Below are 16,139 nucleotides of genomic sequence, written 5' to 3'. Positions count from 1 at the left end.
CCTGGATATAAACTATATCGGAAGGACAGGAAAGGACGTATTGGTGGCGGAGACGCTCTATACGTGAAAGAAGGCATTGAATCCAGCAAGCTTGAAACCCCAAAAGAGGCGGACTCCACAGAATCGTTGTGGGTGGCGATACCATGCCCCAGGAGGGACTTAATACTGGGAACGATCTATCGTCCCCCTGATCAAAATGCTCAGGAAGACCTTAAGATGAGATATGAAATTGAGGAAGCATCCAAACTAGGAAATGTGGTAGTAATGGGTGACTTCAACTACCCGGACATAGACTAGCCGCATATGTGTTCCAGTCATGACAAAGAAGCAAAGTTTCTAGATATTCTAAATGACTATTCCCTAGACCAGTTGGTCATGGAACCGACCAGAGGGACGGCAACCCTGGACTTAATCCTCAGTGGGGACCGGGACCTGGTGCGAGATGTAAGTGTTGTCGAACCGATTGGGAGCAGTGACCACAGTGCTATTAAATTAAACATACATGTAAATGGCCAATTGCCAAGAAAATCCAACACTGTCACATTTGACTTCAAAAGAGAAAACTTCACAAAAATGAGGGGATTGGTAAAAAGAAAGCTGAAAAACAAAGTCCAGAGGGTCACATCACTCGAAAATGCTTGGAAGTTGTTTAAAAACACTATATTAGAAGCTCAACTGGAGTGCATACCGCAGATCAGAAAAGGTACTGCCAGGGCCAAGAAGATGCCAGCATGGTTAACGAGCAAAGTCAAGGAAGCTCTTAGAGGCAAAAAGTCTTCCTTCAGAAAATGGAAGTCTTGTCCGAATGAAGAAAATAAAAAAGAACACAAACTCTGGCAAAAGAAATGCAAGAAGACAATAAGGGATGCTAAAAATGAATTTGAGGAGCACATTGCTAAGAACATAAAAACCAACAACAAAAAATTCTATAAATACATTCAAAGCAGAAGACCATCTAGAGAGGCAATTGGACCCTTGGATGATAAGGGAGTCAAAGGTGTACTAAAGAACGATAAGGAGATTGCAGAGAAGCTAAATGAATTCTTTGCATCTGTCTTCACACTGGAAGATATAGGGCAGATCCCTGAACCTGAACTAACATTTGCAGGAAGGGATTCTGAGGAACTGAGACAAATAGTGGTAACGAGAGAGGAAGTTCTAGGCTTAATGGACAATATAAAAACTGACAAATCATCGGGCCCGGATGGCATCCACCCGAGAGTTCTCAAAGAACTCAAATGTGAAATTGCCGATCTGCTAACTAAAATATGTAACTTGTCCCTCGGGTCCTCCTCCGTGCCTGAGGACTGGAAAGTGGCAAATGTAACGCCAATATTCAAAAAGGGATCCAGAGGGGATCCCGGAAATTACAGGCCAGTTAGCTTAACTTCTGTCCCTGGAAAACTGGTAGAAAGTATTATTAAAGCTAGATTAACTAAGCACATAGAAGAACAAGCCTTGCTGAAGCAGAGCCAGCATGGCTTCTGCAAGGGAAAGTCCTGTCTCAGTAACCTATTAGAATTCTTTGAGAGTGTCAACAAGCATATAGATAGAGGTGATCCAGCGGACATAGTGTACTTAGACTTTCAAAAAGCGTTTGACAAGGTACCTCACCAAAGACTTCTGAGGAAGCTTAGCAGTCATGGAATAAGAGGAGAGGTCATCTTGTGGATAAGGAATTGGTTAAGAAGCAGAAAGCAGAGAGTAGGAATAAACTGACAGTTCTCCCAATGGAGGCTATAGAAAGTGGAGTCCCTCAAGGATCGGTATTGGGACCTGTACTTTTCAACTTGTTCATTAATGACCTAGAATTAAGAGTGAGCAGTGAAGTGGCCAAGTTTGCTGACGGCACTAAATTGTTCAGGGTTGTTAAAACAAAAAGGGATTGCGAAGAGCTCCAAAAAGGCCTCTCCAAACTGAATGAATTGGCGGAAAAATGGCAAATGCAATTCAATATAAACAAGTGTAAAATTATGCATATTGGAGCAAAAAATCTGAATTTCACATATACGCTCATGGGGTCTGAACTGGCGGTGACCGACCAGGAGAGAGACCTCGGGGTTGTAGTGGACAGCACGATGAAAATGTCGACCCAGTGTGCGGCAGCTGTGAAAAAGGCAAATTCCATGCTAGCGATAATCAGGAAAGGTATTGAAAATAAAACAGCCGATATCAGAATGCCGTTGTATAAATCTATGGTGTGGCCGCATTTGGAATACTGTGTACAGTTCTGGTCGCCTCATCTCAAAAAGGATATTATAGAGCTGGAAAAGGTTCAGAAGAGGGCAACCAGAATGTTCAAGGGGATGGAGCGACTCCCTTACAAGGAAAGGTTGCAGCATTTGGGGCTTTTTAGTTTAGAGAAAAGGCGGGTCAGAGGAGACATGATAGAAGTGTATAAAATTATGCATGGCATTGAGAAAGTGGATAGAGAAAAGTTCTTCTCCCTCTCTCATAATACTAGAACTCGTGGACATTCAAAGAAGCTGAATGTTGGAAGATTCAGGACAGACAAAAAGGAAGTACTTCTTTACTCAGCGCATAGTTAAACTATGGAATTTGCTCCCACAAGATGCAGTAATGGCCGCCAGCTTGGATGGCTTTAAAAGAAGATTAGACAAATTCATGGAGGACAGAGCTATCAATGGCTACTAGCCATGATGGCTGTGCTCTGCCACCCTAGTCAGAGGCAACATACTTCTGAAAACCAGTTGCCGGAAGCCTCAGGAGGGGAGAGTGTTCTTGCACTCGGGTCGTGCTTGTGGGCTTCCCCCAGGCACCTGGTTGGCCACTGTGAGAACAGGATGCTGGACTAGATGGGCCACTGGCCTGATCCAGCAGGCTCTTCTTATGTTCTTATGTTCTTAACTAAAATGGAGACAATAGTCAAGAAATCAGAAGAAGGCTAGGACTTGGGAGGGCAGCTGTGAGAGAACTAGAAAAGGTCCTCAAATGCAAAGATGTATCACTGAACACCAAAGTCAGGATCATTCAGACCATGATATTCCCGATCTCTATGTATGGATGTGAAAATTGGACAGTGAAAAAAGTGGATAAGAGAAAAATCAACTCCTTTGAAATGTGGTGTTGGAGGAGAGCTTTGTGCATGCCATGGACTGCGAAAAAGACAAATAATTGGGTGTTAGAACAAATTAAACCAGAACTGTCACTAGAAGCTAAAATGATGAAACTGAGGTTATCATACTTTGGACACATCATGAGAAGACCTCATTCACTAGAAAAACAATAATGCTGGGGAAAACAGAAGGGAGTAGAAAAAGAGGAAGACCAAACAAGAGATGGATTGATTCCATAAAAGAAGCCACAGACCTGAACTTACAAGGTCTGAACAGGGTGGCTCATGACAGATGCTCTTGGAGGTCTCTGATTCATAGGGCCGCCATAAGTGCCTGCAGGAGGAAGGCGAACACCACCATGCAGGGAAGGAGAGCCATTTGCTGCTGCTATCTGCCTGCCTGCCTGCCTGCTTGCTGCTGCTGCTGCTGCTGCTCAGCTACCACCACCACCACCCTTTCCCTGTTGGACGTCTGCTTGGCAGGTGCCACGCCTTGCAGGACCAGGCCCCAGGTACTCAGCCGGCTGTTGCTGATTTCTTCCACCTGTCCCTTCTCTGGAGGGGATACATAAGCTGGCTGGCTGAGGCAGCTCCTGCTTTGCCTGCCTTTTTGTGGGTCTTGAGTCATGTGCCTGAGAGAGAGGACTGAGAGCCAAGTGGGGAGACTTCAGGGGGCCCCAATTAGTGTAGTGATGGGTAGAGGGAGATATGGCGCTGCAAGGAGGACTTGCCAGGTACAGGGAATGCGGCCCAGGCAGTTAACGCCTGTGCCTTGTTCCGGTCCTCCCCACACCCGCAGGTTTGTTGGTTGCCCTATCAGCCAGCTCTCAGACCTCTGGATGCTGCTGCTAAATGCCAGCTCCGTGCATAATAAGATCTCCCTCATTCATGATTTAATTGTGGATGAGGCAGCCGATCTGGCATGTATAACCAAGACCTGGGTGGGTGAGCAGGGGGGAGTCAGTCTCCCAGCTATGTCCACCAGGGTACCTGGTCCAGCATCAGGGTAGACCTGAGGTTCAGGGAGGGGGGTTTGCTGTGGTTTATAGGAGCTTCATCTCCCTCTGCAAGCACCCTGTCCATGGGACTACTGGTTTGGAGTGTTTGCACCTTATGTTGGGTCAGTGGGACAGACTGGGGATTATGTTGGTGTACCACCCACCCTGCTGCCCAACAGACTCCCAAGCTGAGCTGACGGAGGTGGTCTCGGGTGTACCGTTGAGATCCCCCAGACTGTTGGTTCTGGGGGATGTCAACATCCATGCCAAGGCCACCTTATCTGGGGCGGCTCAGGATTTCTTAGTCTCCATGACAACCTTGGGACTGTCCCAATATGCCATTGGCCCAACACATGTAGCAGGGCATACTCTAGATTTGGTTTTTGCAACTGGACATGGAGTTGGTGATCTGAATGTGGGGGGCCTTACATCTGTCCCTCTGTCATGGACAGATCACTGCTTGCTGAAGTTTAGACTTATAGTAGCTTTTCCCCTCTGCAAGGGTGGGGGACCTATTAAGTTGGTCCGCCCCCAGAGACTAATGGATCCAGATGGTTTCCGAAGGGCTCTGGGGAGTTTTCCAGCTGATAGGGCTGGCACTCCTGTCGAAACCCTGGTTGAACTTTGGAATACAGAAATGACCTGGGCGGTTGACACGATTGCTCCTGAGCACCCTCTCCTCTGTAGAGCTCGTATGGCTCCATGGTATATCCCAGAGCTGAGAGCGATGAAGCAATATAGGAGATGGCTTGAGTGCAGATGGAGACGAACTCCTAGTGGATGCAATTACACACTGGTAAGTGCCTATGGTAAGCTGTGTTTAGGGGCACTGAGGGCAGCAAAAAAACAATATTTTGCTGCCGCTATCAAGTCATCAACCTGCTGCCCAGCGGAGCTCTTCAGAATTGTCTGGGGCTATTACACTCTGGCCCCACGGACATGGTAGAACCATCTGAGGCCTGCTGTAATGAATTTGCTAGGCACTTCCAGGATAAAATCTTTAGCATCTGCCAGGACTTAAGACTCCAGTGTTATAGCAGATGAATCAAGCGAGGTATCCAGAGCACAGCCTTGTCCCGATTTCTTGGATGAGTTTCAGTTGGTACAGCTTGAGGACATTGATAAGGTGCTTGGACAGGTTCGTGCAACCACTTCTGTGCTGGATCCTTGCCTTTCTTGGCTAATAAAAGCTAGCAGGGATGGAACAGCCGGCTGGGCCAGGGAAGTGATTAATGTCTCTCTGTGAGAGGGAGTGGTCCCTGGCTGCCTGAAAGAGGTGGTAGGGAGACCACTCCTGAAGAGACCCTCCATGAACCCAGAAAATCTTAATAACTATAGGCCAGTAGCAAATGTTCCATTCCTGGGCAAGGTCCTTGAATGAGTGGTTGCGGGCCAGCTCCAGACACTCTTGGATGAGACCGATTATCTGGATCCATTTCAGTTGGGTTTCAGGCCTGGTTTTGGCATGGAAACAGCCTTGGTCACCTTGTATGATGACCTTTGTTGGGAGAGAGACGGGGAGTGTGACTCTGTTGATTCTCCTTGATCTCTCAGCGGCTTTTGATACCATCGACCATGGTATCCTTCTGGGGAGACTGGCTGAGTTGGGAGTGGGAGGTACTGCATGGCAGTGGTTCCGCTCCTACTTGGCGGGTCGCTTCCAGAAGGTGGTGCTTGGGGAGCATTGCTCGGCACCCTGGACTCTCCAGTATGGGGTTCCACAGGGGTCAGTTCTGTCCCCCATGCTGTTCAACATCTACATGAAACTGTTGGGTGTGGTCATCCGGAGCTTTGGAGTGCGTTGCCATCAGTATGCTGATGACATGCAGCTCTATTTCTCCTTTTCATCTTCTTCAGGTGAGGCTGTCAATGTGCTGAACCGGTGCCTGGCTGCAATAATGGACTGGATGAGGGCTAATAAACTGAGGCTCAATCCAGACAAGACTGAGATGCTGCTAGTGGGTGTTTCTTCTGACCGGATGGTGGGTGTCCAACCCGTCCTGGATGGGGTTGCACTCCCCCTGAAGGAGCAGGTTCGTAGTTTGGGGGTTCTCCTAGAACCATCTCTGTCACTTGAGGGTCAGGTAGCCTCGGTGGTACAGAGTGCCTTCTACCAACTTCGGTTGGTGGCCCAACTACGTCCCTATCTGGACAGGGATAACCTGGCTTCAGTTGTCCATGCTCTGGTAACCTCTAAATTAGATGACTGCAATGCACTCTATGTTGGGCTGCCTTTGAAGATGGTTCGGAAACTGCAGCTTGTGCAAAATGCAGTGGCCAGATTGGTAACAGGGACCAGACGGTCCGAACATATAAAACTGAGTCTGGCCCACTTGCATTGGCTGCCTGTATGTTTCCGAGCTCGATTCAAAGTGCTGGTTTTGACCTATAAAGCCTTACATGGCTTGGGACCACAATATCTGATGGAATGCCTCTCCCGATAAGAACTCACCCGCACACTACGTTCAAGATCAAAGGTCCTCCTCCGGGTGCCTACTCTGAGGGAAGCTGGGAGTGTGGCAACAAGGGAGAGGGCCTTCTCAGTGGTGGCCCCCAAATTATGGAATGATCTTTCTGACGAGGTGCACCTGGCGCCAACACTGTTATCTTTTCAGCGCCAGGTCAAGACTTTCCTCATTTTAGCATGTGTTTTAAATTGTTTTAAATTTTTAAATTGTGTTTTAAATTGTTTTTAAAAGATGCGTTTTTAAATTTATATATTTGTTTTAATGTTTTTAGTTACTGTAAACCGCCCAGACAGCTTTGGCTGTGGGGCGGTATATAAGCACAATAAATAAATAATAAATATAAATCAATAAGTTGTAATCGACTTGAAGGCACATAACAACAAGTGTATTAAAGTTTTCACAAATTCTTTTAAATTTTAACCGTTTTCTCCAGTTGGGATTTAGCTCAGCGGTAGAGCACATACTCAGCAAGCAAAAGTTCCAACCCCTGGCATCTCCAGGTAGGACTAAGAAAAGAGTCTTGTCTGAAACCATGGAGGTCCTCAGTAGACAATACTGAGCTAGATGGACCAATGGTCTGACTTGGGGTAAGGCTTTTCCCTAGGTTCTTATGAAGCAATAATTAAATAGTTAATTGAATGAGCAGCTGAATAAATAAATAAAGATAGAAGCAAGAGAAAAACAATTCTGGTCTGTCTGCACCACCAAATGTATCTGGACCAAAAGTTGTTGCTATACTATGCTTTAATCATAAGGATTGCCATGCTGCTGTAGGCAGGAGATTATTTATTTATTTATTTAGACTATTTCTATACTGCTTAATAGATAAAAATATCTCTAAGTGGCATACAAGAAAAAAAGAACACAAGAAGTATTATTAAAAGTACACAATGAAGCCATAATACAAATAAACTCATACTTAATACAAATTATTAACAAATAAATATACCAACCCAGCAAATTCCATCACACTTCCCCACTTATCCCCTGCCCTGCTCTGTTCCAACAACTTGGAAGAGAGTCCTATCGTAAGCCATGGTGCATTCAACAAGGCTACCCTTCCGCCTCTGTTGTTTCAGTCTCCAAGACGACTTTGCAATACTCCACCTCCTTGAGAAAGAGGCAGTCTGGTGGCACAATGGAGTTCCGGGGGTAAGCCATCAGGTCTCTGGTCTCCAGGGGCTCCTCTACATGGCGATGTTGCAGTTGGTTCTGGCCAACAGCCACCAAAGCGCTGGCCATGCACCGCACCGAGGGTCTCCCCACCGCCACAGCCATACTTGCACTGGGGTCTGCAAGTGCAATGAAGCTCCGGCTCCACCTCCTGCGCCACTGCTCCCGCCACACGGGCAGTTCGAACTCAGCCCTGACTGATCAAATTCCTCTTCAAAGGTTCTAAACTCATCATGTTGCATCAGGATCAGTGAGAGCTGCAAAATTCCTTTCTCAAACCAAAATTTCCACACAGTTGCTTTACAGGCAATTATTGTGAAATGGGCCAAAAATATCCTGTATCTCATTACACAAGAATTTAGCTAAGGGCTGGGGCTGATGGGAGTTGTAGTCCAAGACATCTGGAGGTACCAGGTTGGCGAAGGCTGAACTGGAAGTTACAAGCATACCTAATAGGGTACATAGAGGTTCCCTATAGGACATTGTAAGTGCTCTACCAACCTTATCGAGAGGGCTTTACCTTCATTTCCCTCCAGGAAAATTATTCTGTGTATGTTTCACTGTCACACGACTCCATTGTCAAAAACCACTCTTCTTTGTCATTACTCCAATGCTAAATCAGCACTGCATAGCCAGTGGGGAAAATGTATTTATTTATTTATTTCATTTATATCACACCTTTCCTCCAAGGAGCTCAAGGTATTGTACATGGTTCTCACTATTCCCCATTTCATCCTCACAACAATTTTGTGAGGGGTTAGACTGAGAGATGATGACTGGTCCAAAGACAGCCAGGGCACCTCCTGGCTGAGTGGAGGTTTGAACCCTTTTCTTTCCCCCAGGTCCTATCCCGGCACTCCAACTACTATACCATGCTGGCTCTCTATGAAATTTTGTTTCACTGAACAAGACCATAGTCATAAGAACAGCCATGATGGTTCAGACAAAAAGTCATTCTAATCTATAGCAGCTAGCCTGATGTTTTTTGAAAGCCCAAAAGCTGGGCATGAAGGCAACAGTCCCCTCTGCTAACGCTGTGCGCTCTTCCAATTCCTCAAGCACACTCTTAATAAATCAGTGCTCTATGAAGCCTGTGGTGATCATCACATTGTGTGGCAGCAAAAATTGCAGAGCTTGGAAAAGTTACTTTTTTGAACTACAACTCCCATGAGCCCAATCCAGTGGCCATGCTGGCTGGGGCTGATGGGAGTTGTAGTTCAAAAAAGTAACTTTTCCAAGTTCTGAAACTTTGTATTATATATATATATGTTATGTGAAGGATGAACTTTCTTTGGTCTTTCCTGAATCTACTGCCAATAAGTTTCATTGAGTGACCCCAAGTTCTAGTATTATGGGAGTAGGAGCAAAACATTTCAGGAGCAAAACATTTCTTTTTCCACTCTTTCCACATATGCATAATTTCATAAACCACGTATCATAGGATGTGTGAATTCCAATTACTACTACTACTGCTACTACTACTACTACTTATTATTATTTCAGTATCTCACCTAACCAAGGAAGGTATCAACAATTTAAAATCCAATTTTAAAATCAGTTTAAAACAAATTATAGTCACAGGAATAGGGTGGGTCCTGAAAACGTATGTCTCAGGTGTCAAAGGCCAGGGTAAAGAGCTGTGCCTTCAACATACAATGGAAATCAGATAATGAAGGTGCCGGACATACCTTTGTGGAGAGGGAATTCCACTGCCTAGGAGCTGCCATAGAGAAATGTCCTCTCCTCAGCCACAGACATCCCTCCAAATGTCAGAGGGCAGTGGAACCATCAAAAGGGCCTTCTCTGATTATCTCGTAACACCCAAGATGGTCTGTAGGGAAGAAGATGTTCTTTCAAATATTTGGGGCCTATGTGGTTTAAGGCTTTCAATGCTAATGTGAACAATCACGCCATGTAAGTGCAGAATTGTGTACTAGATGTAGAATTCATCGTCTTTATAGTCTCCACTTCTTCATCTTTTTAAATAACAAGTTTCTAATCCTACAGGGTGTGAAAATAAGCTTTTAACTATATGGATCTGATGAACTCTCAGAAGCTAGAGGAGAAACTAAGCAGGATTTCTAATTGTCACCCTTTTACTGTTCTGCATACTTCTTTGCCCATCTTCATAACTAACAGGCACAGAAACACTGCATATGCAAATGTCCATAAATTATATTGATTGCTGACCTTTATTTGGTTCAGATTTTTTCTTTTAGTTCAAAGTACATAAGCAATGATGATACTGATCATTGCCATCCATATGGCATTACTCACATCTGAAAGAACACTGACACCTTGCAAAGAAAGCTTTTGTCCTTTGTGAATTACACCACCAAGTTTAATTTGCTCCCTAAATCAAGTAGTGTATTAATCCTCAATAGAAAATATGTTTCAGTTGCACTAACAATATTTAAATGCTATGATAGAGACATCTTTTATAAACATTTGTAACAAGTTCTGCAGAAACTAATGTGTGAGGCTATAATTAATAGAAACGCCAAGTGCCAGCTAAAGCAGAAAAACTCAAACATCATAAATCTGCCCTCAGCCTGTTCACATATACTGATGGATGGTTACTCTATGCTTAAATATTTCACAATCAATAATTCAAATACAGGTCCTACCCTATTAAATTTGTCATGTTTATAAATAAATGCAATATTTAGCTGACTTTCACATAAAACTCTTGCTTCATTCAGTAACAAAAATATGCATTTTTGAGAGAGAATTTCCCCTCCCCCAACAAGGAATACCATACTTTGGCATTTGGATGTAGAGATGGGGGGAATCACGCAGATCAAGGTTGCCTGTTGAAAATACTTCATATCATTTCCCCCCATAGCTGACATGCAAATCTACACCAAACCAATCTCCTTTATTGTACAGTAAGAACACTCAAGGCTAAAGATACCTAGAGTTTATCAAAACCAGATTGGCAGTTGGGCAGATGAAATCGAACACAATATTGAATTAAATGGTGAGTTATTTACACAGAGTTCTGTAGCTCTTTGTGCCACTCAGCAAGATCACAGTCTCCCATTGTTATTGAAACCCTCTTTTCTCCTGTGAGAAAAAGAAGTACGTGGAAAAGATCCCTGGCTATTGGGTTTCGGGAACTTCCTTTTCTGGCATAATTATGCATTAAGAATATTACTATTGCAGTTTAACCATTTTAATTAAATATACGCACAAAGGAAAGAAATAATGGTGAACTGTGATTGATTCCCTCTCCCCAAATCCGCCTTCACCTTTTATTTGACTTTGTAAAGTGTCAAAAGTTGCAAGAGAGTTGTCCACATGTCCAAATTGGATTGGCTATTGGAAAAGTCGGGGTCTTATTATTTGATACTGTGTTGTTTTGGTAAGCAGATTAAGATGATCCATATTATAATTTGCCCATTCATAATCTAATATTGCCCAATTATATTTTAAACGGAGAGTTTCAAAATCTAAGAACCAAGATTGTTCGATAATTGCAAGAGCAATTTGCTATAGTATGAAAACACAGATGCTCCTTTTTACATGTTTTCAGTGTTGAACACCACCAAGGGTACTTTTCTTGGCAAGAAGAAATTTCTTCAGACATGTTGTTATGTGCCTTCGAGTGGATTACGACTTATGGTGACCCTATGAATCAGCAACCTCCAAGAGCATCTGTCATGAACCACCCTGATCAGATCTTGTAAGTTCAGTTCTGTGGCTTCCTTTATGGAATCAATCCATCTCTTGTTTGGCCTTCCTCTTTTTCTACTTCCTTCTATTTTTCCAAGCATTATTATCTTTTCTAATGAATCATGTCTTCTCATTATGTGTCCAAAGTATGATAACCTCAGTTTCATCATTTTAGCTTCTAGTGACAGTTCTGGTTTAATTTGTTCTAACACCCAATTATTGGTCTTTTTTGCAACTCCAGCTGGTTTGACAGCTACAGGTATTCTTGGAGTGGGATACAGCTATAGTAATCCTTTTCTCTGACAACCTTCTGACTGGAGTACTGCAGTGTGCTCTGTATGGGGTTGACCCAGAATGTAATATTTGCAAGAGTTGAAATGAATCACAAATACTCGTTAGAAGGAACAAACTTTACTTAACAGTCTGTTGCAGCATAACCAAGAGCTCTGCTTTTGTTTTCCTACTGGTCCCTCTCCCAACTGATTCCCCCATCAACTATATCTAATTCACTTGAGTTCCTACTCACATTACATCTCCCTTTTTTAAAAAAAAGAAAAAGATAGAAACTACTGTCTATATCGAATTGGTTTTCTGATCACTCTGCCTCTTGATGTAGTAACAGGTAACTCAGAGTCCAAAATCTTTTCTGCTATATCACTGGCACTTTGTGCTACAGCTGTTCCACTTTTGTTGTCTTGAGACTCTGATAGGTCTACCTCTGATGGAGGTGCAGTTGCAGTCTCAGTAGTCTCATCCATTTTTGGTTCAAAACTTGGAGTGCTTTGAAGATCTCTTCTGTTCCATCTGTAGACAGCTAAATCATCAGTCTGAACCAAATATGATCTTGGAGTCATGTTTTGTCCAGTCACTCTCGTTGGTTTCCACACTCCATCTTGCCGAACATTAACAGAATCACCAACCTGCAAAGGTGGTAAAGGCTTTGAACCTTTGTCAAAGTAAAGCTTCTGTTTTTCTTGTCTTCTCTTCAGGTGTGTCTGTATGTCACCTTTTACCTGCTGAGGTTGTAACAACGGTGCTGAGGTAGGCAATCTGGTTCTTAAACGTCTCCCCATTAAAAGTTGTGCAGGTGAGGCTGTATCTACTGTAGGCGTATTTCTGTAATCCAATAAACTAAGATAAGGATCTGTGTTATTCAGACTAGATTTCTTAAGAATCCTCTTTACTGTTCAGATTGCTCTTTCTGCCATTCCATTTGATTGAGGAAATAGTGGACTGGATGTTGTGTGAACAAAGTCCCAATCTTTGGCAAACATTTTAAAGTCTCTAGAGCAAAACTGAGGGCCATTATCAGTGACAACCTCTTCAGGTATACCATGCCTTGCAAATATAGTTTTGCAGTGTAAAATTACTGATCTACTTGTAGTGTCTTCAAGCAAACATATTTCCACATATTTTGAATAATAATCAACCAAGAGTAGATAGCCCTTTCTTTCAAATTCAAACAAGTCCATTCCTAGCTTCTGCCAAGGTTTTCTTGGAATTTCATGAGGTAACATTGGTTCTTTTTGGTTTTTATTTCTGAAGGTGTGACATGTGGTACATGACAGTACCAATTCTTTAATTTGGGCACACATACTTGGCCAATATACAGCTTCTCGTGCCCACTTTTTACATAATTCAACACCCAGATGACTCTCATTCAATATCTCTTTCCTCAAATCTTGTGGTACTACAATCCTGTCACTTTTAAAAATGAGTCCATCATGGACACTTAATTCCTCTCTGTAATTCCAATAAACACGTATACACTCTGGAACTTCTACTCTTCTATCTGGCCACCCCTGCAAAATGGCATTTTTCAGGATTTGCAAAATGCTATCATTTTCAGTAGCCACCTGAAATTCTTTCAGTTTTGATTCTGAGATTGGTAAATAAGATAACATGAGGTTAACAGCAACCTCAGCTTCTTCAGAACTTATTCCTTCACCCTGTTCAAGATATGCCCTGGACAGGGTATCAGCAATGATTAATTCTTTGCCTGGTCTATAGTGCACTTGTACTTGATATTTCTGCAGTGTTAACTGCCATCTTTGGATTCTTGGAGGTGCATTATACAAAGGTTTTCTGAAAATTGCCTCCAATGGTTTGTGGTCTGTTTCCACACTCGCTTTTTTGCCATAGAGAAATTGATGGAATCTTGTGCATCCAAACACTATTGCCAACATTTCCTTTTCTATTTGAGCATAGTTCTGTTGGGCCGCAGTCATTGCTTTAGAAGCATATGCAACAGGTGCACCTCTTTGCAACAGTACAGCACCTAAGCCTGTAGAACTAGCGTCCACTGACAGAGTTACAGGTTCTTTCACATTATAATATTTCAAAACAGGAGTTTTTGTTAATAGTTCTTTCAACTGTGTGAATGCTGTTTCATGAACTGACATCCAGCAAAATTCAACATCTTGGGCCAACAGCTGTCTTAAAGGGGTTGTTACTGTTGACAAATTTGGGATAAACTTTGCTAGGTAAGTCACCATTCCTAGAAATCTTTGAAGATCAGCTTTGTTACTTGGACTGGGCATATCAGTGATGGCCTCTATTTTAGATGAATCAGGTTTTAGTCCTTCTTTGGTTAAGATGTGTCCTAGATATTTTATTTCAGTCATGGCAAATTTGCATTTCACTTTGTTCAGTTTCAGATTCCTCTCTCGGCATCTGTCCAGAACTCTCTTCAGTCTCTCATCATGTTCCTGTTTGGTCTTCCCCCAAACCAGGATATCATCTATGTAGCATGTGACCCCATCAATACCCTCAAATGTCTGTTGGATCATCCTCTGATAGACCTCAGGAGCTGAAGAGATACCAAATGGCATTCTTGTAAATTGGTACCTGCCAAAAGGTGTATTAAATGTGCATAGCCTGGAACTTTTGTCATCTAGCTGAATTTGCCAGAATCCACTACTGGCATCAAGAACTGTAAACAATTCTGCTTCTGCTAGCTTACTGGTAATTTCTTCTACAGTAGGCAATTGAAAAATGTTCTCATAAAATTGCTCTGTTCGTATCTCTTGGATCTAAACATATTCTTATCTGGTCCCGGCCAGGCTTGTCTACAACCACAATTGAATTCACCCACTCTGTAGGTTCTTCTACCTTAACTATGACTTTTAATCGCTCCATACGAGTCAGTTCCATTTGGACTTTATCCCTTAGTGCCACTGGAACCTTTCGAGGTGGATGAATTACAAGTGGAACCTGTGGGTTGATTTTGATGGCGTATTTCTCTGGTCAGCAACCTAAGCCTTCAAATACATCTTTGTATTCAACTGCAACATCCCATTGATCTGCTGGAGCTCTTTTCATTAAATTAACTCTTTGCACCAAATTTAAATTAGTCACAGCCCTGAGACCAGGAACAGCTTGTGCATCAAAGTCTACTATGTGAAATTCCAACTCAGCTCTTTGATCTTTATATTTGCAATCCAGGTTACATTTACCAGACACATGTAGTCTTTCTCCAGAGTAGGTTATTAATCTGGTATTTGAATGCTGAAGTGGTTCAACTTGCAAGTCTTTGTATGTTTTTAAAGACATTGCATTAGCCTGTGCTCCTGTGTCAATCTTAAAGGTTACATACTTGTGATCATTTATGAGAAGATCCACACACCATTCATCTTCCAGAGCTGTAGAATTCAATGTGCCAATGAAGAAATCATGAGCATTTTTAGCTGTATATGCTACTGAGAACATTTGTCTGCGTTGAAGTTTTCTATCTCTAGTTTTACACATTTTAGCAAAATGATTAAGTTTGCCACATCTTCTGCGTTCCTTCCCATTTGCAGGACAAGCATGTATGTCATGATGACTGATACCACACTTGTAGCAGGCCTTTGCTGCTTCTACAGGCCTCTGTGGCATTTCCTTTTTGTGGGGGCTGGTAGTAGTGCCAAAGCTCCATTTGCTCTGAGGCTGGCTTACTTTTGGCTTTTCAAAGGTACTTTTGCCCTGTAAGGCATCCATTTGTTTTTCTGTTGCCCCAAAATCTTTCATCTGTTTTGCAGCCACTTCTTCTGCCCTGCATATATTCACTGCACACTCAAGGGTTAAATCACTCTCTCTCAGTAACTTGGCTCTCAATCTGTCTGTCTGAATGCCACACACTATGCGATCCTTAATAAGAGAATCATACAGCTCCCCAAATTCACAGGTCTGAGCCAAAAGCTTCAACTCAGTCACATATTGGTCTATCCTTTCTCCTTCACTCTGGATTCTAGTGAAGAACCTGTGCCTTTCATAAGTAACATTTCTTCTGGGCACACAATAAGCTTCAAATTTATTCATCAAAACTTGAATTTTAAATTTATCTGCATCATCATCAAACTGGAAAGTATTAAATACCTCTCTTGCTTCTTCACCTGTCACATGCAGAAATAATGCTGACTGGAGTCTCTTGTCTTTCTTATCTGCTCCACTTGCAATGCAGTACAATTTAAACCCTTGCTTCCATCTTCTCCAGTTCTCTGCTGCATTTCCTTCAAACACCAACTTTCCTGGAGGCTTCAACTGGTCCATTTTTCATTGCCTTATGTTTTTAGGTAGTCTTCTGACACCATGTAATATTTGCAAGAGTTGAAATGAATCACAAATACTCGTTAGAAGGAACAAACTTTACTTAACAGTCTGTTGCAGCATAACCAAGAGCTCTGCTTTCGTTTTCCAACTGGTCCCTCTCCCAACTGATTCCCCCATCAACTATATCTAATTCACTTGAGTTCCTACTCATATTACACT

This window comes from Rhineura floridana, chromosome 6 (assembly GCF_030035675.1).
Source record: "Rhineura floridana isolate rRhiFlo1 chromosome 6, rRhiFlo1.hap2, whole genome shotgun sequence".
NCBI lineage: Eukaryota > Metazoa > Chordata > Lepidosauria > Squamata > Rhineuridae > Rhineura > Rhineura floridana.
This window is presented reverse-complemented; position numbering follows the sequence as displayed.